This window comes from Scyliorhinus torazame, chromosome 6 (assembly GCF_047496885.1).
Source record: "Scyliorhinus torazame isolate Kashiwa2021f chromosome 6, sScyTor2.1, whole genome shotgun sequence".
In the NCBI taxonomy this organism is placed as follows: domain Eukaryota; kingdom Metazoa; phylum Chordata; class Chondrichthyes; order Carcharhiniformes; family Scyliorhinidae; genus Scyliorhinus; species Scyliorhinus torazame.
The window spans coordinates 227715682-227743531 of record NC_092712.1 but is presented as its reverse complement, the minus strand read 5'-3'; the positions used below and the strand labels follow the sequence as shown (position 1 = coordinate 227743531).

At 48.0% G+C, this 27850-nt stretch overlaps 1 long non-coding RNA gene across 1 annotated transcript in view; it reads right to left on the bottom strand.

Annotated features, from left to right (window-relative positions):
- Positions 1-1792: 1792 nt before the first annotated feature.
- Positions 1793-27850, bottom strand: part of LOC140425333 (uncharacterized) — a 154399-nt gene continuing 128341 nt past the window's right edge. Inside the window, exon 3 of the long non-coding RNA XR_011947836.1 lies at positions 1793-2171. This is a non-coding gene — a long non-coding RNA (uncharacterized lncRNA). The remainder of the gene's footprint in view (positions 2172-27850) is intronic.

The following is a 27850-nucleotide window of genomic DNA, read 5'->3' as shown; positions in this document are numbered from 1 at the left end:
GGAAATGTAGAAAAGATCATTCACAACACCAACAAGATCACTAACCAGTTCTACAACATCAACAGCAACTTCAACAACGTCACAACAAATGAAAAACATTAGTGACATAAACACGGCTCCGATAACACCAGGAGCAACTCGCACAACATCACCTGTGCAGTATGCCAACTCATCACTGAGAATGACGGATTACCGATCTACAAGACAAAGGCACAAAATCTTACCAACTGAGCAAAATAGTGAATATTATCTTCAGAATGGTAAAGAAACAATAAAGAAACTCTTAAGGGATTCTGTTTATTTATAGAAGTCAATTGTTAATCTACTTTTTTAAAAAAGAGACTTTGCAACAGTTATATTAATGTACAGGCATTTTTGAGAAGAAAACAGGATGTTATGATAGAATTTGTAAAGTGCTAGACACTAACTATTATGTGACTATCCCGGGATGCCACGTTAACTATCGCCCAGCCGTCATGTGCCAAGTAACTACGTAGCCACTAGCCATATGGAAAACAGCAAGAAATACAGTTGCTGAAACTCCAGCAAAGTGTGATTATTTCTAACTAATGGGAACCAGAAGACATAACGGGCGGCACGGTGGCACAGTGGTTAGCACTGCTGCTTCACAGCGCCAGGGTCCCGGGTTTGATTCCCGCTTGGGTCACTGTCTGTGCGGAGTCTGCACGTCCTCCCCGTGTCTGCGTGGATTTCCTCCGGATGCTCAGGTTTCCTCCCACAAATCCCGAAAGATGTGCTGTTAGGTGAATTGGACATTCTGAATTCTCCCTCAGTGAACAGGTGACTAGGGGCTTTTCACGGTAACTTCATTACAGTGTTAATATAAGCCTACTTGCGACAATTATAAAGATTATAACAGCTCCATTTAAAAAGGGTACCATGGATATTTCAAATGCTAGTCTATTGCAGGCGATAAGCTGATTTTAAGATGGAAGTTTAGGTCCAATGAAGTGAAAAGGATTCCACTTTCCATTTCAGATAAGAAGCCTGCGCGCTGCAGGCTCCGATAAGTTCAGTGCAACAGAAGAGGGTCACTGAATGAGATTTTATTGTGAGTCCCAGAAGGGCAGGAATGTGTGTCGCTGCAACTCACCTGGCAAACAGGTGGGTGACCAATGTACCCGCCAGTCAGCCACCTAAAATCTACCCTGAGGGACTTGACTTTTGGACCGTTCCAGAGCCAAGAATGGAGGCGGGCGGGCGCTTCCACCAGCCTTTATTCTGCTTCTCCTGTTCCATCCAAACACCGGGTCATTTTCTCGGTGACTGGATGGGCGGGGTGGCAGAGCTACCTACCTGTATTGGCAGGTTGCCCAGTAGGCTCATTAAGAGCCACTTAAGGTCCATGAAGGGAGCTAACTGGGATTTCCCAGTCTGTCTCCAAGTGAGCTGCAGGCAACAGCAGGCTGCCCTGTAGAAAGGGCCTCACCCACCATCACCGGTGGCTACAAATGTCCTTTTTAAAATTTAAACTTGAAAGAAGTTGGAGAGAGGGTCCTTCCATTTTCCCATTGCTTATCTGCCATGTTATTCTGCTCCTGCCTTCAGGCTGCAAGGTCTCTGATTGGCCCTTCAGCTTCCAAAGCCTGCACCATAATTAATTGGATGGTGAGGCGCCCTCTGGCCAGTAATTGGCCACTCCGGGGAAAAACACCCGAGTGAATATTTCCCAAACAGTGTGGGCTTCTGATCATTGTTTCAGCCTGACAGCAGGGCCCAGTAGCCCACAGAGAAAATCCAGCCTGATGAGTTTGCAGCAGACGGTTTGAACAAGGCTACTCCTTATTGTTCCATAAATTGTCTGTTAAAAACTGCACTGTATGTCAACACCATCCCCTATCAAATTGCAGCAAATATACTTGGTGAGGGTTGATTTCCGAAAAGGACATAGTTTTTGCAATTTACACTTTAGTATGTCAACTTCTGCAGCTTTAAGGAGCAGCCTGCAGCTGTCTTTTTGGACATCAGCAGCAGGATCTTAAGAAGGTATCTGTGATATCTGAAATTGTACGCACATTTATTTCAGTAGCTTCTTGGTAGCACTGGAGAGGGATTTTACATGTCACTCATTTGTTGCCATCTCGTTCACTGTATTTCATCGTTCACTGTAAAAAGTCATCTCGATGGTAACCTTTATAATGGCACTGAACCTGTATAAAATCAGATATTATCTGCCAAGGTATGAACAATTGCACAGGAGATCTGTTTGTAATTGTCATAACCCCCACGAGGGCCACAGGGAAACCGTCATTGATCTTCCCATCGGCCTCATGGAGAACGAGCTTCCCACATAGGGGGCGAAGGTCACCCGCCTGGGGCTCATTGTGTACTGATATAAAAGCAGGGCCTAGACACACTAGTGCTCCCACCAAGGATTGTACTGGGAGCAAGATGCTGCTTTACGCAAACTTGTAAATAATTCAAATAAACAAATGTTCAATTTTTGCCTGCTTACTCAAGTTACTAAAGTAATATATTAACGTTATTCTGACTCTTTGCACCTCCTGGTATCACACTTTGTTCCTCTCTGTGCAGCAAGTACTTAACGATTGAAGTAAGATTCATCTTTCATGGTTCATGTTGAAATGCATGCTTATATGTTTACTATTATATTTACCTTTTGGTCTTCCCAACATTAGGTAGTATATGTGACATTATGTATAATTTCTAGCAATAGAAGGGTTAATGTAGTACTCTTGCTGAACACTAGATGGAGTTGGGGAGCAAACCTATAAGTAGGAATGCCTCTCAGAATTCTAGGACAGTGTTCTTCAAACTTGTTTTCCTTGGACACATTTTTACCAATTGGCCAACCTTCGGGACCCACCCAGCCGACCTGCGCGACCCACCACTTTCTCTCACCTTGTTTGCTGCTGACAAAAATGGAGGAAATGGTTTTGGGTCCCTTAGGCCCTCGTACACGCTCCTCCAATGGAACCTGTTGGATGAAGGTGAAGCCTTCCGGTGTTGGAAAGGAGTCTCCAACTGCCCAAAGTTCTGCATTTTTTTCCTGTAAAATTTTATCAAATAAACCCCCCCCAACTTGTAAAAAAAATGAATAAAATAAATGAAAAAAAAAATTAAATGGATAAAATAAATGAATAAAACAGTGGTGAACTTGTAAAACAAAAAGCTGCCACCGTTTTTAAAAAAAGCGGCCACACTGCACATGCGTGCCCAATCATTGGCGCGCACGTGCATAGTTTTGCACATGCGCGCCGATGATCGGGCACGCATGCGCAGGGTGGCCGCATTTTTATTACATGTTCGCGGCCATTTTGAAGGCCGCTTGCAGCTGGCGTTCTTAACAGCCAGCTGCTGCGGCTGTTGCGCGCAGATTTGTGCGATCCGGAGCGCAGCGACGGTCGGTCCGCGACCCTCCCAACACCCGCCCGCGACCCACTCGCAGGTCAAGGCCCCAAGTTTCACAAAGCCTGGTCTAGGAGGGACTGTAGAGAAGGCGGGAGAAGGCTAGAGAGAAAAGACGCAGTGCAGAGAACAATTTAAGAAAGTGTGCATGAGACAGGTGTTAATATAGTGTAGATTATAGTTTAGTTATAATATTGCTTGTTTTAGGAATAGTGATCGAACTGTATAATAAGTAGTGTAATAAATTTAGCTTTGGTTATTTGACTTAGCTTTTTGTGGTCTTTGTGTACACTACGAATCCATCCTGGGTATTAGTAACACAAAGAACACCACAATATAATGACACAAATTGCCCAGATTACCATTTTGTTCATCATCCAGTTTTCATTGTTAAATTCAGTTGGGCAGCTTTCAACTTTCCAGATGGAACAGAATGTGTGGGAGTCTTCTAGGGGATTGGAGGCCTCCAGCTGCATGCCCTTTGGGTAGGGTAGTGCCCTGGCATGCTGGTGCTGCCTGGGCATCCTGGAGTGTCATTTGGGTGCCATCTTGGCACTGCCAAGGTGCCCAGGTGGCACTGTCAGCTGGCATGGCATTGCCAGGTTGGCATTGCCAAAGTACCAAGCTGGCATTTTTTGTGCATGCGCATCATAAGGCTGGGGTGTCCTGCGCAGGTGTTGGGAGGTGCGGGGGAGGGAGGGAGTGAGGGGGGGGGGTGAAGACCCTCCATAGTGCATTTGGGCTGGGGGGTTTGGGAGGTCGTTTCGGGGGCCTCGAACATCTTTGAGACCCCCGAAGCGACCCATTTATAAATGGCGTCCTGATCTCTCGCTGCACTGGGGGGTTCGGGCGAGTGGAGCTCCCCAGTATACAAAACGGGGCTATGTGCAGCCTCAACTGTGTTTTGTTATGTTCCCTTTGTAACATAAGCGGCTTCCTTGTGTTGCATTTATCAAGGAAGGTCGAGACGTGTAAATAACTTCAACTCATTTATTTACACTATGTACACTTTTATAACTTGAGTTCGACACTACTGCTAATCCTATTATAGCTACCTAAACTGACTAACCAGCTGCTGTCTTCCACGTGGCGGGTGTGATAATGAATCAACCCTGTGCCTCTCCTCACTGACTGTCTCCACTGGCCGAAGGGGCTGATCATGTGTGTGGTGTCCTTTATGTATGGGTTGGTGTAATGCCCCCCTGTGGTCGTGTCACCTCCTTGTGTATCGTGAATGTCCATTGGTCGAGTGTGTGTGTGTGTGATGTTTCTGGTGCTCCCTCTAGTGTCTGTCTAGCTTACATGTATTTACTGTGATGCACATCACCACAAACTGTACATTCCCAACTGAAGCTCTTTATACAACGCAAGTCATGTTGTATCGCCATGTGTTTCTCGGTGCTGCAAGGGCCAGGAAACACACGGCTAAACGCACTCGTTATGGGACTTTGTTCCCAATTGGTTGAATTGCGCCCTTAATTTTTTCTTACTGGGTCTCAGTCACAGCAGGAAAGAAAGGAAAATAATGAAAAACATTTATCTTTTTCAGCCTCTTGGGCTGATCCTCTTCTGTCCCAACTTGGCATGCGGAAAGATGCAGTGGTTTCTCTCCTGAAGCCTGTGTTGAAATTGCAGTTGAATCCTAATGACATAATAAGGCCTAAACTACAGAGGTAAACATAGAAACATAGAAAATAGAAGCAGGAGGCCATTCGGCCCTTCGAGTCTGCTCCGCCATTCATTATGATCATGGCTGATCATCAAGTTCAATACACTGATCCCGTCTTCCCTCCATATCCCTTAATCCCTTTAGTCCTGTAGTGAGCTCTATATGTGCATGTACACAAGGGGTTAAGGTGTGATCAGTAGCACCACATGATCACTAGAGAGCCGGACCAACAAGGGTATAAAAGGCAACCACATTGGGTCTCTGGGTCTCTCTTGGGTGCACTGTGGCCAGGGCAATAGCAGACTAGTTCAGATGGCTGGTGAAGTTACGTATAGTTACCGTAGTTAGATCTTGTTAACCTTATCACCAGTATCAAAGTTAAAGTAAAGAACTCATGCAATTATTGTTATAGTTTCTCAATAAACCTTTTGTTACTACTGAATCTCATCGAGTATCAGAAGACCTCATCACTAACCAAGGTTTGAGTAGCACATGTTACCTACCACACAGGTAAAGAAAACATGGTACCAGGCGTCTTGGCTTTAACAGAACTAGTTAGGTTAGGTTAGACAAAAAGAGAAGAAAATTCAGACCGGATATTCGACTGCGGAAGACTTTGCAGCAAATGGAACCTCGATGACTAACTACGGGACTCATTGAACCTCTAGGGCAGCTGGAAACAACCGATAATTTAAGTTATGACTGGAACAGATTTGAACAGATATTCCAAATATTTATCGCAGCTAATGATTTAAGCACGGTTTCTGATGCAACAAAAATAGCACTACTACTCTCAATAGGAGGGCATGAAGCTAGAGAAATCTATAATTGCTTTAATTACTTAGAAGGTGAAGACAACACCAAATTAGAAGTAATACTCAAATAATTTGCTGAACACTGTAAGAGTCAGTCTGGTTAGATGCTGGAAAGATTTAAGGGCCCATCACTGATTTTATTACGAATCTCAAGTTAATACTACAAGGCAGGGATTCTGCTGATTTCAGAGACACTGTGATAATGGATCAATTAATTTATGGACTATCTGACAAAAATTTGAAGGAAGAACTTTCACAAGATAGGTATCTAACTCTAGAAACTGCTGTACAAAAATGCCTTGCTTATGAACAAAAACAAAATCAATACTGTGAGTCTTTACAAACACAGAATCAGTTTCTCGAAAATAAAATTGGTAAAAATGGCACGAACACTCACCACGAGGCAGAGGCAGGATCTCACTCGATGCAACAGCACTTTTTGATTGGCAGCCATCTTGAGCGAGAGCGTTCCGGCCAGTACGCATATGCGTACTTCTCAAAAAGAAAAAAACCGGCAAAATACACTTGCGCGAGTAGCCGCGCATGCGCAGATGTGAAAAGAGCGCACAGTCAAGGAAAGGCGGGTTGCGCATGCGCAATCGATTCCTATACTTTACGTCATGAGCGTCATGACGTCAGAAGACCTGGACCACGCCCAGTTAAAAGGGAAATGTCCAAAAATTACAAATAGGAATTTTAAAGCTGCAAAACCCAATTTTAAAGCTGCAAAACAGAATTGTCTTACCTCAAAAGACAGAACAAAGCCTGAGCTTCTACCAGTTGTTGCAAATAACCTCCGCAGCACCCTGGCACAAGCAGTTTGTACCACCCAAAGAGGAGAGCAAAGTGATTTGTTCATTGAAGAATACTACTCAGAAGATGATTTCTTCATTGGACATAGAAAGAACAATGACAAATCCGAAACAAAAAGAGATGATTTGTTCATTGAAGACAACTGCTCAGACATGGATGAGTTATTCGGAATTGATGATCATTGCATCTGCAACACGGTTGAAAAGCTCAACACGACTCTTCTCATGGTAGATGAATCCAATACCATGATGCCATGGCAGATCGTCGATACACTGGATGACAGCAATACACAAGAAGAAGGTGACATCACACAGAGAGCACAGAACGACTCCGCTAAGAGAGCACAGATCGACTCCACAGAGAGAGCGATGAAGGATGTTAAGTAATGGGTTAAGAGACATTGCAATTAGTTGTCTCTTTTATGTTAAGTATCCATTAATTGACACTGATATGTAAAGGGGCTTCAGGTGGCCTCTGTCAGGTGGTCTGTTGTTAAGAGTTTTGTGCAGAGGCTGGGGAAGTGAAATAAATGGTGTTTGGTGAAAAGGAACAAGAACTTTAGACTCTTCATTTCACAGCAACTAAAGTGTTTAACAATGGTAGCAGAGGATGGTTGCTGTGCAAATGTTAAGGTTTGAAAGATACAACTTTTCCTGATCAAACCAAGGAGTGAGTGAGAAGAAGAAAAAAAAAGATACCTGGCTGAGCCCAGGAAAAAGATGGCTGGATATGACGATCCTCCCTTATTTTCTGAAAGGGAATCGTACGACCAATGGAGAAGTGCAGTAGTTATGTGGACTAAGGTAACTGCTTTGGGAAAGAGAAAACAAGGTATGGCATTGGCTCTTTCTCTACCTTATGGCAGTAAAATCCGAAACAAAGTGCTTTCTGAGCTGGAATTGGAAGAGTTAGACTCAGAAGAAGGTCTGGAGACTTTATTACATTATATGGATAAGATTTATAAGAAAGTTGACTTGTTAAGTGCGTATGAAGCATGGTCGGATTTTGATAAGTTCCGGAAAATGGAGGATATCTCCATGGAAGACTATATAATGGAATTTGGCAGACTATATAAAAGGCTGCAGAAACACAATCTGGAATTTCCAGTCTGTGTTGGCCTTTAAATTACTTGACCGTGCTAGAGTGAGCAACATGGATAGGCTCCTGGTTTTGACAGGAGTTCAGTTTACTGATAAGGATTCCTTATTCGAACAGATGACAATAGCTTTACAGAAGTTTCTGGGGAAACATTCGATTCCGATGGCTCTGATGACCCAAATAGGTCAGCCTGCAATAAGGCAGAATATGGAAGATACACTAGTAACAGGATGGCAAAATCGTATGGCTACGAACAGGGCACAAGACTATAGACGGAGACCGAGACAAGGAAATTATGAAGACAGAAACCCAGTTAGAACCTACAATAGGAAGATGAACCCCAGAAATGCACAGGGCATGATAAATCAATGTTTTTGATGTGACTCTCAATACCATTATGCTTTCAACTGTCCAACTCGTTATGATAGAGTGTTTGAAGCAACACATGACATGGAAGAGTCAGAAGAGGAAAAAGATAGTGACCAGAAAGAAGGCATTGTCCTATTGATAAGCAGTTTTACGCCGGTAATGAGGGTGTTGGTTGCAGAATCCTTCAACTGTGCGGTATTGGACAGTGGCTGCACATCTACTGTGTGTGGAATTGACTGGTTAAAATGTTACCTGGACTCTTTGAATGCTGAAAATCGTAACAAGGTTAAGGAATTTGAAAGTTCCACAAGTTTCAGGTTTGGGGATGATAATACTCTGAAGTCGCTGAAAAGAGTGGTGATCCCTTGCAATATTGCCGGAGTGAATCATTTCATTAGCACGGATGTTGTATCAAGTGAGATACCTTTGCTTCTGAGCAGACCATCGATGAAGAAAGCACACATGAAACTGGATATGGAACAGGATAAGGCAACAGATTTTGGAAAGACTGTGGACTTACAATTTACACAGTCGGGACACGATTGTATTCCATTACTGACAAATAATTGTTCAAGTAGAGTGGCTAAGGATGTGTTAATAGCAGTTGAAAATGGGACTTTAGCTGATAAAAAGCTTGTGGTATTAAAACTGCATAGGCAATTTGCACATTCGTCTCCTCGGAGGCTGAAAAATTTATTAAAGGATGCAGGGGTAAGGGATGATGACTATACTAAACTGATAGAACAGGTTAGTGACCGCTGTGAAGTTTGTAGGAAGTACAGAAGGACACCAGCACGACCGATAGTAACCCTACCTTTGGCCAAGGATTTTAACGTCATTGTGGCCATAGACCTTAAGATCTGGGATAAAGCAAATAATATATTTATTTTGCATTTTGTAGATTTAGCAACCAGATTTAGTCAATCAACGATTGTACGAAGTAAAGAAAAGAGAGTAATTCTGGATCAAATTGTGGAAAAATGGATAGGGACAGGAATGGGTCCACCGGCAAAATTCCTTATGGACAATGGGGGAGAATTTGCTAATGATGAGTTTAGGAATATGTGTGAAAACATGAATATCAGAGTTATGAATACGGCTGCAGAAAGCCCATTTAGTAATGTTGTCTGTGAAAGAAATCATGCTGTCATCGATGACATGCTTCGGAAAATTTTGGCAGATCGACCAAATTGCAGGCTAAATTCAGCTTTAGCATGGGCAGTACATGCAAATAATTCATTGCAGATGGTTGGGGGCTAGAGTCCTTATCAATTAGTGTTTGGTAGAAATCCTAAAATTCCGTCCATTTTGGATGACCAGCCTCCAGCTTGGGAGGGGGCTACAATTAGCTCTGGTTTTGCTGAACATTTAAATGCATTACATAGCAGTAGAAAAGCTTTTTTGGAAGCAGAAGCCTCTGAAAGAATTCGCAGAGCTTTAAGACATAATGTACGGCCATCAGATGCTGTTTTTCAGCAAGGAGACATGGTATACTGTAAGAGAGACAATTCTAATGAATGGAAAGGCCCAGGGAAGATCATAGGCATAGATGGCAAAACAATTATTTTGCAACATGGTAATCAAACTGTTAGGGTGCATTCATCAAAGATAATGGGTACAGTGTAGCGCACAAAGACTCCATGAGACGAATAGAGTGAAGTCGATGAGGCTTTATTAAGCGTGTCTGTTCCCCCGCAGCTCGATAGTAAGCTGGCCTGCGGGGGAAGACTCCGGCTTCTTATAATCCGCCTTCAGGGCGGAGCTTGAGGTCAACGGCCAACCAGGACCCGGGATCTGTCAGCCAATGACATTAGGGCTTCCAGTCCCACATGACCCCCAATACATACTACCACATTCACCCCTTGTCAAAATGAACCCGGCGGGGTGATGCTTCGTATGGTGGTAAGGGTTTACAGGGCTGGTCCTGGGAGGATAAAACATTCACATGGCAATACAGTATTGGACAATTTCGTCCTGTTGCAACTATTTACAGAGGGTATAGGAAGAAAATCAAAATGTTCTTGTGAACAGCCCATATTTGTTTTACATCGACGCCACGAGTCGGTCGGGCGGTCTGGTCGTCCGTGTCGATCGCCTCGGCCCCGGCGGTGGTGGTGGTGCTTGTACCAGTGTTGTCGCCTCCAGGAGCCGTACGGTTTCAGCTGTCGGTGCAAAGGGGAGGGGGACCGATCCTCCTGGGAAGGGGGCGGTCGCGGGGTGCGGCGGTGGCAGGAAGGGGGGGGGTTGGGTTGCTGGTGTCGGGGGGGTGTGCGTGTTGCCGGCGGGCGCCAGATCCCGCAGGGAGATCGTGTCCTGTCGGCCGTCGGGGTACTCCACGTAGGCGTACTGGGGGTTCGCGTGGAGGAGGTGAACCCTTTCGACCAACGGGTCCGCCTTATGTGCCCGCTCATGCTTTCGGAGCAGGATGGGTCCTGGGGCCGCCAGCCAGGTAGGCAGCGACGTTCCAGAGGAGGACCTCCTAGGGAAGACAAGGAGACGCTCATGCGGCGTTTGATTAGTGCTCGTACATAATAACGACCGGATGGAATGGAGAGCGTCCGGGAGGACCTCCTGCCACCTTGAAACTGGGAGGTCCCTGGACCATAGGGCCAGTAGGACGGCCTTCCAGACCGTGCCGTTCTCCCTTTCTACTTGCCCGTTCCCCCGGGGGTTGTAGCTGGTCGTCCTGCTTGAGGCTATGCCCTTGCTGAGCAGGAACTGGCGCAGCTCGTCACTCATGAAAGAGGACCCCCTGTCGCTGTGGACGTATGCGGGGTAACCGAACAGTGTGAAGATGCTGTTCAGGGCTTTAATGACTGTGGCCGCGGTCATGTCAGAGCAGGGAATGGCAAAAGGGAAGCGGGAGTATTCTTCCACTACGTTAAGAAAATATGCGTTGCGGTCGGTGGAGGGGAGGGGCCCTTTGAAATCGAGACTGAGGCGCTCGAAGGGGCGGGAAGCCTTAATCAGGTGCGCTCCATCTGGCCTGAAAAAATGCGGCTTGCATTCCGCGCAGATGTGGCAGTCCCTCGTGACTGTACGGACCTCCTCTAAGGAGTATGGGAGATTGCGGGACTAGATGAAGTGGTAAAACCGAGTGACCCCCGGGTGGCAGAGGTCCTCATGGAGGTTTTGGAGGCGGTTAATTTGTGCGTTGGCACATGTGCCGCGGGATAGGGCATCGGACGGCTCGTTCAGCTTTCCGGGACGATACAAGATCTCGTAGTTGAAGGTGGAGAGCTCGATCCTCCACCTTAAGATCTTGTCGTTTTTGATTTTGCCCCGCAGTGCATTATCGAACATGAAGGCTACCGACCGTTGGTCGGTGAGGAGAGTGAATCTCCTGCCGGCCAGGTAATGCCTCCAATGTCGCACAGCTTCCACTATGGCTTGGGCTTCCTTTTCTACTGAAGAGTGGCGGATTTCTGAGGCATGGAGGGTCCGGGAGAAAAAGGCCACGGGTCTGCCCGCTTGGTTAAGGGTGGCCGCTAGAGCTACGTCGGAGGCGTCGCTCTCGACCTGGAAGGGGAGGGACTCGTCGATGGCGCGCATCGTGGCCTTTGCGATATCCGCTTTGATGTGGCTGAAGGCCTGGCAAGCCTCTGTCAACAGAGGGAAGGTCGTGGTCTGTATTAGGGGGTGGGCCTTGTCTGCATACTGGGGGACCCACTGGGCGTAGTACGAAAAGAACCCCAAGCAGCGTTTCAGGGCTTTTGGGCAGTGCGGGAGGGGAAATTCCATGAGTGCGCGCATACGTTCGGGGTCGGGGCCTATTATCCCATTGCGTACTATGTAGCCCAGAATGGCTAGCCGGTCGGTGCTAAAAACGCACTTGTCCTCGTTGTACGTGAGGTTCAAGGCTTTGGCGGTCTGGAGGAATTTCTGGAGGTTGGCGTCGTGGTCTTGCTGATCGTGGCCGCAGATGGTTACATTGTCGAGATACGGGAACGTGGCCCGCAACCCATGTTGATCAACCATTCGGTCCATCTCCCGTTGGAAGACCGAGACCCGTTTGTGACGCCAAAAGGGACCCGTAGGAAATGGTATAATCGCCCGTCTGCCTCGAAGGCTGTGTACTTGCGGTCACTTGGGCGGATGGGGAGCTGATGGTAGGCGGACTTGAGGTCCACGGTGGAGAAGACTTTATATTGGGCAATCCGATTGACCATGTCGGATATGCGGGGGAGAGGGTACGCGTCTAGTTGTGTGTACCTGTTGATGGTCTGGCTATAGTCAATGACCATCCTTTGTTTCTCCCCTGTCTTCACTACTACCACCTGCGCTCTCCAGGGACTACTGCTGGCCTAGATTATGCCCTCCTTTAGTAGCCGCTGGACTTCGGACCGAATGAAGGTCCGGTCCTGGGCGCTGTACTGTCTGCTCCTAGTGGTGACGGGTTTGCAATCCGGGGTGAGGTTCGCAAACAAGGACGGGGGTTGCACTTTGAGGGTTGCGAGGCCGCAGATAGTGAGTGGGGGTATGGGGCCGCCGAATTTGAACGTAAGGCTCTGTAGATTACATTGGAAATCTAATCCCAGCAAGGTGGGGGCACAGAGTTGGGGAAGGACGTTAAGTTTGTAGTTTTTGAACTCCCTCCCCTGCACCGTAAGGGTAACTATGCAGAATCCCTGGATCTGTACGGAGTGGGATCCTGCAGCTAGGCAAATCTTTTGTGCGCTGGGACAGGTGGTCAAGGAACAGCGTCTTACCGTGTCGGGGTGTATAAAGCTTTCCGTGCTCCCGGAGTCGACTAGGCATGGCGTCTCATGGCCATTTATTAGGACCGTTGTCGTCGTCGTCTGGAGTGTCCGGGGCCGAGCCTGATCGAGCGTAATCGAAGCGAGCCGTGGTTGTAGTAGTGGAGTGGGGTCCGTTGTTGCCGTCCAAGATGGCGTCGGGGATGAACAAAATGGCCGCCCCCATACATCGCACGTGGCTGGGGGGTCACAAGATGGCGGCGGGGGTGGACAAAATGGCCGCCCCCATGCGTCGTACAGGTCTGGGGCGGTCCAAGATGGCGGCGCCCCTCCTCCCCTCGTGGTGGTCGGGACGCAAAATGGCGGCGTCTGCGGGTCGCACATCGGCGCCCCTCCTCCCCTCGTGGTGGTCGGGACCCAAAATGGCGGCATCTGCGGGTTGCACATGGTGTGCTGGGGGGGCTGGGGAGCGCTAGGTCCGCGAGCGCTAGGACGGCGCGGAGCTCCCTCACCGTGAGCGCTAGGACCGCGAGCGCTAGGACCGCGCGGAGCTCCCTCACCGGGGACAGCGGTGGTCGGGGCCCAAGTCGGCGCCGCCGGCGGGTCAGGCGTGGGGCCGCGAGCGCAAGGACCGCGCAGAGCTCCCTCACCGGGGACAGCGGTGGTCGGGGCCCAAGTAGGTGGCGCCGGCGGGTCAGACATGGGGGGCGCGGTGGGGGTTAGGGTGGCGTTAGGGACGCAAAAAACTCCCTCCTCTCCGTGGAGAGTGTTGGCCGGGACCCCAAAGCGGTAGCGCCGGCGGCGGGTCATACATGGGCTGCGGGGAGGGGGGTTGGGGAGCGTAGGCGGCGTGCAGGGCTCCTAGTTCTCCCGGGACCGCGGTGGTCGGGACCCAGAGCGGCTGCGCCTGCGGGTCGTACATGGCGTGCTGGGGGGGTTGGGGCGCATAGACTGCTTGCAGGGCTCCCTGTGCTCCCGGGACGGCGGCAACCACGCGGGACCGGCACACAACCGCATAATGGCCCTTTTTCCCGCAGCTTTTGCAGATGGCTGCGCGGGCCGGACAGCGCTGTCGGGGTGTTTCGCGTGGCCGCAGAAATAACAGCGGGCGCCCACGTTGCGACTCGGCATTTGGACCGCGCAAGCCTGTGGGGTGTCCGGGGGGGGGGGGTAGGGGGTTTGCCGCGACGGGTACGTACGGGGCCCAATGGCCTGCCACGCGGTCGGGGCCGTAGGCACGGGTATTACGCGCGGCCACGTCTAGGGAGGCTGCTAGGGCCCGTGCCTCTGAGAGTCCTAGCGACTCTTTTTCTAGAAGTCTTTGGCGGATTTGGGAGGATTGCATACCTGCCACAAAAGCATCGCACATTAACATGTCCGTGTGTTCGTTTGCGTTCACTAACGGGCAGCTGCAGGCTCGTCCCAAAATCAGCAGCGCGGCGTAGAACTCGTCCATCGATTCTCCGGGAGCTTGCCGTCTCGTCGCGAGCTGGTAGCGAGCGTAGATTTGGTTAACTGGGCGAACCTAGAGACTTCTGAGTGCTGCGAACGCCGTCTGGAAATCGTCGGTGTCTTCAATGAGGGTGAAAATCTCCGTGCTCACCCTCGAGTGCAGGACCTGCAGTTTTTGTTCGTCTGAGACTCGGCCGGTGGTCGTTCTGAGGTAGGCCTCGAAGCAAGTCTGCCAGTGTTTGAAGGCTGCTGCCGCGTTCACTGCGTGGGGGCTGATCCTCAGGCATTCTGGAATGATCCTGAGCTCCATAGTCCTTTTTAGGCCGCTTAATAAATTGTAGCGCACAAAGACTCCATGAGACGAATAGAGTGAAGTTGATGAGGCTTTATTAAGCGTGTCTGTTCCCCCGCAGCTCGATAGTAAACTGGCCTGCGGGGGAAGACTCCGGCTTCTTATACTCCGCCTTCAGGGCGGAGCTTGAGGTCAACGGCCAACCAGGACCCGGGATCTGTCAGCCAATGACATTAGGGCTTCCAGTCCCACATGACCCCCAATACATACTACCACATACAGATTACAAATTTTCAAATTTAGACAGAGCAGACAGACATGACGAGGAACCAGAGTCATCTGGTACGCATGTGTTACAGAACTATGAGGACCAATTAACTGATATAGACAGGGTTTCTGTGGAGGAACACAACACTTCTGGTGAATTAAAGCAGGCCATTTTTCCGAAAGGGCCACTGCCAAAAGTTGGTACAAAAGTGACAGACTTGCCTGAAGGGTCTAGTCAATGGAAGGATGCAACTGTTATTAGTAGAACAGGGAAGGCCACTGGAAAGTATAAACATTGGTTGAATGTACAGCATTCAGGGGAAGGAGTCAAGAAAATAGATTGGGAAAACAAAGTTCAAAAATGGAGGGCACAGAAACGCAGTGCCAGTTCAGATAGTACATCGGATAGTGAACAGGTCCGCAGGAAAAGGTCGAGAACTATTGAAAGGACATCCCACAGCAGAAGGGAAAGATCAAGCAGTAGCAGTACAGAACGAGATACCAGGCGGGAGAGGGGACGTAGTTTGTCAAGATCTCGGAACACGAGTAAGACTACGAATACTAATAGGAGTAGAAGCCCACATGCACGTGAGATTTTGGTGCCTTCAAATAAATTAGATGAAAAAGTTATTAAAGAAGCTAAACAGCAAGAATTGCATAGTTGGAGTGAATTTGGGGTATACACGGAAGTACCGGATAGGGGACAAAGAGCTCTATCCCACAGATGGATTTGCATGGAAAAGGTTCTTCCAGATGGAACTTATAAGGCAAAGGCCAGGCTTGTGGCAAGGGGATTTGAAGAAAACTTAGAAGATCAGGATTTAAGGGTAGATTCACCTACAGCAGGAAAGGTTATTTTAAAGATCTTCTTGGCTCTATTAGCCACAAAGGCATGGGAATGCAAATCTATAGATATAAAAGCTGCCTTTTTGCAGGGGCATCAGCTCCAGAGAGACATTTTTCTCCGTCCTCCTAAAGAAGCAGCTAACACAGAAGGGGTACTCTGGAAGTTGAACAAATGTGTATATGGATTAAATGATGCATCTAGAGTCTGGTATTTTTCGGTAAGGCCAATTTTGTTAAAGTTAGGCTGTTGCCAGTTGAAAGCAGATCCTGCAATGTTTTACTGGCACTATAAAGGAAATCGTTCTGGCATTTTTATGATGCATGTCGATGATTTTTTGTGGGGTGTGACTAGTGATTTTGAAGCTATTGTAATCTCTGGTTTGAGGAAAGAATTCAGGGTTGGAAGTCAGGCTTCCGGTGCATTTAAATATATTGGACTAGAAATTGGACAGACTAAGTTAGGGGCAACTTTACGTCAGCAATCTTATTTAGAAAGCATCACCCCAATAGCAATAGTCGTGGCCGAGTTTCACAAAAAGACGCAATGGTTTCAAAGATAGAAAAAGAGCAACTGCGAAGTTTAATTGGGCAACTGAACTGGTTAGGTAGGCAGACTAGACCGGACGTGAGTTTTGATGTCTTAGAGTTGAGTACAAAAATGAATGATCCCAAAGTGGAAGACATAATAAGAGCAAATAAAGCGTTGGCCAAACTAAAAATGCAGGAGTGTGTTTTGAAGTTCCCGGTTTTAGGTGACCTTAGGCACTTGAAACTCATAGTTTATAGTAATGCGTCCTACTCAAATTAATGTGATGGGGTTTCAAGCGCAGGAGGTTTTATAATTTTCCTTTTGGGGAACAATGGTAAATGTTGCCCACTTGTGTGGGAAACAAAGAAAATAAGAAGAGTGGTAAAAAGCACTTTGGCTGCTGAGACGTTAAGCCTTGTAGAGGCGGTGGATATGGCTTTTTATATAAGTATGATATTGACAGAAATTTTGGGATTAGAGGATTTGGGTAATATACCTATTGACTGTCACATTGACAATAAATCCCTGTGGGAAAATGTGCACTCTACAAAAAGTGTCAATGAAAAGAGGTTACGGATAGACATCGCAAGTTTGAAGCAGATGTTGGACAGAGGGGAAATTACAAAAATTAAATGGGTCGACAGGAGGGGCGAGTTCACAGAAACTGTTGGATGTTGTTAATGAAGGGCGCTTGTTTCTGTGACTGTTTTTTTTTCTTTCTCGTCCAAACAAAAAAAAAAAGTGGGGGTCATCATGTGTGTGTTTTTGAGTTTCTTGAAATTTTGTTTTCACCTAATTATTTTTTTTCTCCAAGGAAGGGGAGACTGTTACGTAATGGGTTAAGAGACATTGCAATTAGTTGTCTCATTTATGTTAAGTATCTATTAATTGACACTGATATGTAAAGGGGCTTCAGGTGGCCTCTGTCAGGTGGTGTGTTGTTAAGAGTTTTGTGCAGAGGCTGTGGAAGTGAAATAAATGGTGTTTGGTGAAAAGGAACAAGAACTTTAGACTCTTCATTTCACAGCAACTAAAACGTCTAACAAAGGACTCCACAGAGAGAGCGATAAAAGACTCCACACAGAGAGCGATGCAAGCCTCCACAAAGAGAGCAACGCAAGCCTCCACAGACAGCTCAGTGACAGACTCAAAAATGGAAGCAAACAAACACTCCACAGTGAACGCCATGCAAGAACAAGACTATGAAAGTCTAACAACAAAAAGACTATGACAGTCTACCCAGCTTATTTGAGCCACCAGAACCCAGCTCATTTAATCAACAAGAAGACAGTCTACCCACCTTATTTGAGCCACCAGAAGAAGACTATGACAGTCTACCCAGCTCATTTAACCAACAAGAGGACACTGAATGTCTACCGACTGTATGTGAGACAAGTGACGAAGAAATTACAATTCCCATACAGGATGTGTAGGATCACAACAAGACTGACAGAGCTCAGCTTGTCTGTAGAGAAGCACGCAACAATCAGAGAAGGGCTACCCATGAGTCCAGAGAGACCACGTCAATTGAAATCTTGAAGATTTTGACTCCAGAAGAGAACACCAACAGTCCAGAGAGACCACGTCATTAGAAATCTTGAAGATTTTAACTCCAGAAGAGGAGCACCATGACCGAGAACAAAGTGAAATCATGAAGATTTTGACTCCAGAAGAGGAGCACCAAGACCCAGAAGAGAATGAAATCTTGCAGATTTTGACTCCAGAAGAGGAGCACCAAGACCAACGAAAATGAAATTGTGAAGATTTTGACTCCAGAAGAGGAGCACCAAGAAACCAAAGGTGATTCAGGTGAACCAGAAACTACTCTAGAAGAGGAGTACCAAGGAAGCAAAGAAGAGGAATCAAATTCACCACAAATGACTGATGTCACCAACATCACTGCAACACCAGATCATTCTCACAACTCTCAAGAAGAAATGCTCAATGTAACAGATACCACAATGGACACTGACACCAATAACTGTGACAATGACTCAAATCATCCACACGGAACACTCATTAAGCGCAACAAGAACAACAAACACCACAAGACACACAGCAGAAATAAAGAAAACATACAGCGCGACAAGAAAAAATGACATAACAGCAACGAAAACAAAAAAAAAGAAACAACAAGCACAAAAAACACCAAGAACAACAGTGAGAAAAAAAACAGAAACAACAAGCACGACAAAAACAACAACAAGAATGACAACAACAAGAACGACAACGAAAACAACAAGCACAGAAATGACAGCAACAACAACAATGAAACAACAACGTGTGCAACATGGTACAACTCTGCACATGAAGGACAATGCGACAGCACACTGCAAAATGATGACAAGACTACAAACATGCCAAGGCATGACAAAGAATTTCACGAATTCACATTCTGCTCCAGAACAAGCAAGCACACCAGCTTTCAAGGCAGATGACATACAGAATCAATACCGCAAGCACAGAAAAGAGTCCAGGTCAGACAATGGTGTGACACAGAATCATGACCACAAGTGTAGAAAAAAAAAGAAAGTCTAAATCAGACAACAAAGTGATTCAACCATTTGAACACCTCATGATGACTTGATGGTCACTTAAACACAAGAACACTGACGACGTTCACAAAGAAATAACGACATCAACATCACCACTTCAACAACAACGCGAGGAAAGCAACTTAACCAAACAAATTCATAAAGTTTTAACTCACAAATTTTTAAATTAAGATTGGACTCATAAATATTAATTGGCTTTGTATAATCATCAAGGTCATCACAACTTGTACATAACACCATTTGTCTACCTATCTTACGCAAGCAAAAAAATGTTAGCGACTAAATGTATTCACATTTGACGGACTAACTCACTGATTTCATGTAATGCATTTGCAAACTGCATCCATTATGTTTGTACAATTTTCTTTACAACATACAGAAAATATGTAACACAAAAAAAGGGGGATGTAGTGATCTCTACATGTGCATGTACACAAGGGGTTAATGTGTAATCAGTAGCACCACATGAACACGAGAGGGCAGGACCAACAGGGGTATAAAAGGCAACCACATTGGGTCTCTCTCTCTCTCTTGGGTGCACTGTGACCAGGGCAATAGCAGACTAGTTCAGATGGCTAGTGGAGTTGCGTATATTTAACGTAGTTAGATATTGTTAACCTTAACACCAGTATCAAAGTTAAAGTGAAGAACTCATGCAATTATTGTTATAGTTACTCATTAAAGCTTTTGTTACTACTGGACGAGTTTGAGTCTTCTTCATCGAGATTCAGAAGACCTCACCACTAACCAAGGTTTGAGTAGCACATGTTACCTACCACACAGGTAACAAAACAAGTCCCAAGAGATATATCTAATTCCTTCTTGAAATTACACAATGAGAATAATGATTGATCCTGCCCCCTGCTCAGGAGAGCAGGTTACGATTGCAACAGCAGGATCCTTGCAGCCCCAGGGCTGGAACACAATGTAGCATTTTAGATGCCAACCTTCCACCTGGTGAATAGGGTTAAAATCACCCAATGCTTAATTTCCGCAATAACATGTAAGTTTCCAATCTACCTCACCAACAAACCAGCCGAGATCCACCAATCGTTAAAGTCAGGGGACATAATCAACTAAGATGCCAACCAGATCAGAAGCATTTATTGCACAACAGACTAGGTTTGGCCAAAAGGTCAAAGTTCAAGTATTATTGAGGATAATTATGTTAATAACTACCATGTTATCATTGTAATTAAAGGAATGGAGGTTCTTAAATCTGAACTAGTATGAGAATGTAATTATCTGCCTCTCATCATCATTTCAGAGGAAGGAGGACAACTAAAGAATTATGCATTTAAAGTGAAGTACAGCAACGCTACTGTGGTTCAGCCATCCCAGACAGCTCTGTTGAGACATAGGAACAGATATAGGCCAGTCAGCTGCTCAAATTCTATTAGATTACAGCTAATGTGCATCATAATTCAATCTTCCCTCCTGTACTGCTGATTTGTTACACAAAAGAATCATTCAAAGGACCACTTCTGGGACGAAAGGGTAAGTTGCAAACTATTCTCCGTCCCGCCGCACCCGTTTTGTGGTGCGCCGCTCCCATATTAAATATAATTTAAATATTCATTTTAACCCATTGACTCCCACAGCTACACTTCCTCACACGGTACACCATGTAAGGATTCCATTGCAATCTCCCAGTTCCTCTGTCTCCTCTGCACTGGGGGCTGGAGGAGAGAATTTTCCAGGGGTGGGGGGGGGGTTGGGGGGGGGGGGGGGAGAGATTGTGGTAAACCACTGTTGCACCTGTATTAGGTGATGTAAGGTAGGACCTGTACGACAGGTTCGTCGGTAGTCCCTGCCTGCTGGCTCCGCCCAGTAGGCCGAGTATAAATATGCTTGTCCTCCATTCAGCAGCCATTTCGCCAGATGCTGTGGGAGGCCACACATCTTAGAGCAATAAAGCCTCAGTTGTATCCAACTCTAGTCTTTGTTCAATTGATCGTGCCTCAATTTATTGCTCTAAGATTTTCTAAAAGATGGACCTCCGAATCAAACCAGATCGCCTGCAGCTGGATCCGCAATCAAGCGACGCCAAAAAGGACTTTAATCATTGGCTAGCTTGCTTCGAGGCGTACATCAACTCAGCGACCACCCCTGTTCCGGAGGCTCAGAAGATACAGATCCTGTACTCAAGGTTGAGCTCCAATGTGTTTCCGCTGATCCAGGACGCCCCGAAGTACGTCGCCGCCATGGCGAACTACGCACTGAAAACGAACACGCTATTCGCCAGGCACGTACTCGCCACTCGCTCTCAACTCCCTGCTGAGTCCATAGAAGTCTTCTGGCGGGCCCTAATCCCACTCGTCCGGGACTGTGACTGTCAGGCCGTTACGGCCCCCGAACATTGCAACCTTCTTATGCGGGACGCGTTCATAACGGGGATTGGGTCGGACCTCATACGCCAAAGACTGTTAGAAGGGGCCACGCTCGACCTAGCTGAAACAAAGAAGCTAGTGCTCTCCACGACGGTTGCCTCACGTAACATTCAGGCTTACCCCACCAGCAGCGCGGCCCACCCCTCCTACCCCTCGTGGACCCCACAGACGGCCGCCCCAGTGGGGGCCTTACCCAGCCATTATGCCTGCGTCACACGCCAGCCTGCGCACCCCGGGGATATCCAATGTTACTTCTGCGACCAGCAGAAGCACCCTCGCCAACGCTGCCCGGCCCGCGATGCCCTTTGCAAGGCTTGTGGCAAAAAGGGGCACTTCGCCGCGGTGTGCCAGGCCCCCGCAGTTGCCGCTATCGCCCCCATCCCCCTAGCCTACACACAATGGGCGCCGCCATCTTCATCTCCCCGGAGCACACGCGGCCAGTGGGCGCCACCATCTTCTCCCCCTCAGTCCACGTGCGGCCCATGGGCGCCACCACCTTGCCCAACCCCTGCAACATGCGGCCCATGGTCGCCACCATTTTGTCCCCCGCAGGATCTTCAGGCGCCGCCATCGTGTCTCCCCCACGGGACATGGACACCGACAGCATTCCAGGACCTGGGCCCCCTAGGCCCCCATCATCCGACATCAGTGACAACCGACCATGACTCGCCTCAGTGACGATCGACCCAGTCTCGTCCGCACAACCTGGCCACTTCATCGACCAGTGTGAAAATCAACAGCCACGTGACCTCTTGCCTGCTGGACTCCAGGAGCACCGAAAACTTCATACACCCAGATACGGTAAGTCGCTGCTTCCTCACAGTACACCCCGCCAACCAAAGAATTTCCCTGGCCTCCAGATCCCATTCCGTCACGATCCAGGAGTTCTGCACGGTCACACTCACGGTCCAGGGCGTAGAATTCAGCGGCTTCAGCCTCTACGTCCTCCCCAACCTCTGCGCTGCCCTACTACTCGGCCTGGACTTCCAGTGAAACCTCCAGTGCCCAACCCTGAAATTCGGCGGGCCCCTACCACTCCTCACTGTGTGCGGCCTCGCGACCCTAAAGGTCGATCCGCCTTCCCTCTTTGCTAATCTAACCCCGGATTGCAAACCCGTTGCCACCAGGAGCAGACGGTACAGCACTCAGGACAGGACCTTCATCAGGTCCGAGGTCCAGCGGCTGCTTCGGGAGGGCATTATCAAGGCCAGCAACAGACCCTGGAGAGCCCAAGTGGTAGTGGTGAAAACTGGGGAGAAACACCGAATGATCGTGGACTACAGCCAGACCATCAATTGGTACACGCAGCTCGATGCGTACCCTCTCCCACGCATATCTGATATGGTCAATCAGATTGCACAGTATCGGGTCTTCTCAACGGCAGACCTCAAATCCGCCGACCACCAGCTCCCCATTCGTAAATCAGACCATCCATACACCACTTTCGAGGCGGTCGGTCGCCTATACCACTTCCTTAGGGTCCCCTTCGGTGGCACAAACGGGATCTCGGTCTTCCCAAGGGAAATGGACCGAATGGTTTGCGGGCCACCTTCCCGCACCTAGACAACGTCACCATCTGCGGCCATGACCAGCAGGGCCAGGATGCCAACCTTGCCAAATTTCTCCACACTGCCACTCTCCTCAACCTCACCTACAACAAGGAGAAGTGCGTATTCAGCACGACCCACTTAGCCATACTCGGCTATGTGGGCCAGAACAGAGTTCTGGGGCCCGATCCCGACTGTATGTGCCTCCTCATGGAACTCCCCCTCCCCCACTGCCCCAAGGCCCTCAAACGCTGCCTGGGGTTCTTCTCGTACTACGCACAGTGGGTCACAAACTATGCGGACAAGGCCCGCCCACTCATTCAGTCGACCCAGTTTCCCCTGACGGCTGAGGCACAGCAGGCCTTCGCCCGTATTAGAGCCGATATCGCCAAGGCCGGGATGCTGGCAGCAGACCAAACACTGCCCTTTCAAGCGACGCATCGGACGTCGCCCTAGCCGCCACCCGCAATTAAGCAGGCAGACCCGTGGCATTTTTATCCCGCACCCTTCATGCCTCAGAAATTCGGCACTCATCCGTCGAAAAAGAGGCCCAAGCTATCGTTGAAACTGTGCGGCATTGGAGGCATTACCTGGCCGGCAGGTGATTCACTCTCCTCACTGACCAATGGTCGGTAGTCTTCATGTTTAATAACACACAGCAGGGCAAGATCAAAAACGATAAAATCTTGTGGTGGAGGATCGAGCTCTCCACCTACAATTACGAGATTTTGTATCACCCCGGCAAACTCAACGAGCCCCCAGACGCTCTATCCCGAGGTACATGTGCCAACGCACAAGTAAACCGACTCCGGACCCTGCACGACAGCCTTTGTCACCCGGGAGTCACACGGTTGTACCATTTCATAAAGGCCCGCAACCTGCCCTACTCCGTCGGGGAAGTACGGACAATCACCAGGGACTGCCAGGTCTGTGCGGAGTGCAAACCGCACTTCTACCGGCTCTGTTTGCTCTGTTCGGTTTCCCCGCCTACATCCACAGTGACAGGGGATCCTCATTCATGAGCGATGAGCTGCATCAGTTCCTGCTCAGCAGGGGTATCGCCTCCAGCAGGACGACCAGCTATAACCCCCGTGGAAACGGGCAGGTAGAGAGGGAGAACGGGACGGTATGGAGGCCGCCCAACTGGCCCTACGGTCCAGGAACCTCCCAGCCTCTCGCTGGCAGGAGGTCCTCCCTGATGCACTCCACTCATTTTGGTCACTGCTGTGCACCGCTACCAACAACACACCCTATGAACGTCTTTTTGCCTTCCCCAGGAAGTCCACATCCGGGGTATCGCTCCCGACTTGGCTCGCAGCTCCAGGACCAGTCCTGCTCCGTAGGCACGTCCGCCTCCACAAGGCGGACCCGTTGGTGGAAAGGGTGCAATTGCTCCATGCCAACTCCCAGTATGCCTACGTGGCGTACCCCGACGGCCGCCAGGATACTGTCTCCCTCAGGGACCTGGCACCAGCAAGTTCCACACACACACACCCCTCCGGCCCGGCGCCACCCTCCCCTCCCCCGGCGCTCCCAGCATTAACCCCACCAGGACCATCCGTCCTTCCCCTGCCCACGCCCGAGGATGAAGAGGATTTTGGTACGTTCCCGGAGTCACCGAACATCAGGCCAGCATCGACACCGCCGCCACCGCTACATCGCTCCCAGCGGAACATCAAGGCACCAGACCGGTTAAATCTCTAACTGGCACCGGACTTCAAAAGACTTTTTTTTTTCTGATCAAATACTGTAAATATAAATTCATTGCTGTATCTAGTTCTCCCCCACCCCCGCCGGACTCAATTTTAACAGGGGGTGAATGTGGTAAACCACTGTTGCACCTGTATTAGGTGATGTAAGGTAGGACCAGTACTACAGGTTCGCCGGTAGTCCCTGCCTGCTGGCTCTGCCCAGTAGGCGGAGTATAAATATGCGTGTCCTCCATTCAGCAGCCATCATCTTAGGGCAATAAAGCCTCAGTTGTATCCAACTCTAGTCCTTGTTCAATTGATCGTGCCTCAGAAATCTTGCCAGAAAGATTCTCGTTTTCCGAGTTTTGCAATATTTTACGGCCACATCCCTGTTTTTGCACTCACGGCGAATGTGGATGCAAGATACCAGCAGATGAGTTTGGTCAAATGCAGCAGCCATTTTACAAGCTCCCACAAATGGGAATGAAGAGTTCATCTCTTTCTGGTAATAATAGTTCAAGGAGGCGTTGTCCAGGATGCTCCCTGTTATTTTTCAAATAGTGCAATAGGACATTTGACATCTCTGTAACCAATCACTATAAATAAACAAGAATGTCTCATCTAAAGGACTTTGGCACATCACCAAAGGAGTAGGTTACACATAAAAATAACATTTTCTGCTTCACAGCAAGCAGCTGGTGGTTTACTTTGCTTAACTTGATTTTGTAGAAAGCTATAATCTTTTTAAGGCTTGATAAAGGATAACCAGAGACATATGACTAATGATGTTTGATTTAAATACATCATCACGTTCCCCTCTAGAGACACAAGACTGCACAGCATTCTAAAAAAACACATACAGCTGTTGTGTGGGTGGTGTATTCCCATTCATTTTGACTGGAGCAGCACCATCATGGATAGGTACAAAATTGCAAGCTAAATATTGCAATTGTTTTGTGATCCGAATAATGGTGAAGCTACCAATACCCACCATAAGGAAGGAGTATGGGCGGCAAGGTGGCACAATGGTTAGCACTGCTGTCTTACAGCGCCAGTGACCTTTGTTCAATTCCAGCCTTGGGCAATTGTCTGTGTGGAGTTTGCACCTTCTCCCTGTGCCTGTGTGGGTTTCATCCAAGTGCTCACCAGTGGTTTTCTCCCACTAGTCAAAGATGTGCAATTTGGATGGATTGGCCATACTAAAATTGCCCCTTAGTGTTCAAAGATGTGCAATTTGGATGGATTGGCCATACTAAAATTGCCCCTTAGTGTTCAAAGATGTGCAATTTGGATGGATTGGCCATACTAAACTTGCCCCTTAGTGTCCTGAGATGTGCAGGTTAGGTGGGGTTGCGGGAAAAGGGTGGGAGAATGGGCCTAAGTAGGGTGCTCGTTCAGAGGGTTGGCGGTGGACTGAATGGTCTTCTACTGCACTATCGTGATTCTATGGAAACCAAACAGCATTTTCTGAGGTTCCCTTCTGCGGAATGTTGAAATCAGGAAGTTAGTTGGTTTTGGATTTCTTTGCCCCTGCCCAAGTTTCACTACACCAGGTCTGACCAAGAGGAATGTATAATGGACATGAAGTTGTGTTACTTTGCCACTAGATACCCACTAAAAACACTAGAAATATTGAGGGCTTGTACAATCAAGTGTGGGTGAATATTTATTGTTTTTGTTCTTTCCATCCATGGGGTGTGAACGTGGCTACCAAGGCCAAAATGTATCGCCTATCCCCAATTGCCCTTGAGAAGATGATGATGAGGCACCTTTTCAGACAGCTGCAGGCCATGCTGTGCAGCAGTGCTGTTAGGAAGGGCGTTCCAGAATTGTAACCCAGGGACAGTGAAGGACCAGGGATATATTTCCAAGTCAAGATGCTGAAAGACTAGGAGAGGAAGTTGCAAGTGGTGCTGTTCCCATGCATCTGCTGCCCTTGCCCTTCTCGGTGAGAGAGGTCACGGGTTTTGGAAGGTGCTGTCAAAAGAGCCTTGGTGAGTTGCTGCAATTCACCTTGTAGATGGTACACACCGCTGCCACTATGCACCACTCGCGAAGGGAGTGAATGTTCAAGGTGGTGGATGGATGACGAAAAAGTGGTCTGCTTTTCCTTGCATGGTGCCAACCTTCAAAACCTTTGTTGGAGCTGCACTCATCCAGGCAAGTGGAGCATGTTCCATCATACTCCTGACTTGTGCCTTGTTGATGGTGAACAGACTTTGGGGTTTCAGGAAGTGAGTCACTCACCACAGAATTCCAAACTTCTGACCTGCCTTTGTAACCATAATATTTTTATGAACGGTTCAGTTAATTTTCTGGTCAATGGTAACCCGTAGGGTATTGAAAATTGACAATGGTAATGCCAAAAGGAGACAATTAGATTCTCTCTCATTAGACATGGTCAATACTTTGTGCTTGTGAGGCATGAATCTCACGTGCCACTTATTAGCTCAATCCTGAATATTGTTCAGGTCTTGCTGCATTTGGACATGAACTGCTTCAGTATCTGAGGAGTTGCAAATGATGCTGAACACCATGAAATAATCAATGAATATTCCTAATTCTGATCTTATGATAGACAGAAGGTCACTGATGAAGAAGCTGAAGATGTTTGGGCCTAGAATGCTGGGAAGAACTTTTGCAATGATGTCCTGGGACTGAGATGATTATGGGTGGCACAGTGGCACAGTGGTTGGCACTGCTGCCTCACTGCTCCAGGGACCTAGGTTCAATTCCAGCCTCGGGTAACTGCCTGTGTGGAGCTTGCCAGTGCCTCACTTGTTCAAAAATTGCTTTGATTTTAGGTGCTATCACTCTCACCTCAACTGTGGAATTCAGCACTTTTGTCTAAGTTTAGACCAAGACTATAGTGAGGTCTGGAGCTGAGTGGCATTGGCGGAATCCAAACTGCATATCAGTGTGCATGCTGTTGCTGGGTACGTGCTGCTTGACAATATTGACACCTTACATCACGTCAGTGAAGGTTGAGAGCAGACTGAAGGGGGTAATTGACGGACCTAGACAATTTACCACATTGTTGGCTAGATGCCAGTGTTGTAGCTGCATTGGAACAGCTTAGTTAAGGGTGTGGCTAGTTTGAACACAAGTCTTCAGTACTACAACTGGAATGTCGTCAGTTGTCGCCTTTGTAATATTCGGTCCCTTCCCCTGTTTCGTGATATCATATGGAATGAAGCAAATAGGCGAGACTCCCCATCCCGCCAGCCCATTTTCCAGCATGGCGCGCTCCCATGGCAGCGAGATTCTCCATTCCCTCAGCCGGCCAAAGGGGTTTCCCAGTGTAATCACCCCCACGCCGTAGGTAAACCCGCGGGCGTGGGTGTAGTCCCGGCGAAGTGGAGGATCCCGCTAATAGACTGTTACTGGCACCTATGATGGTGGGGACCTCAGCAGGTTTCCAAGATGAATT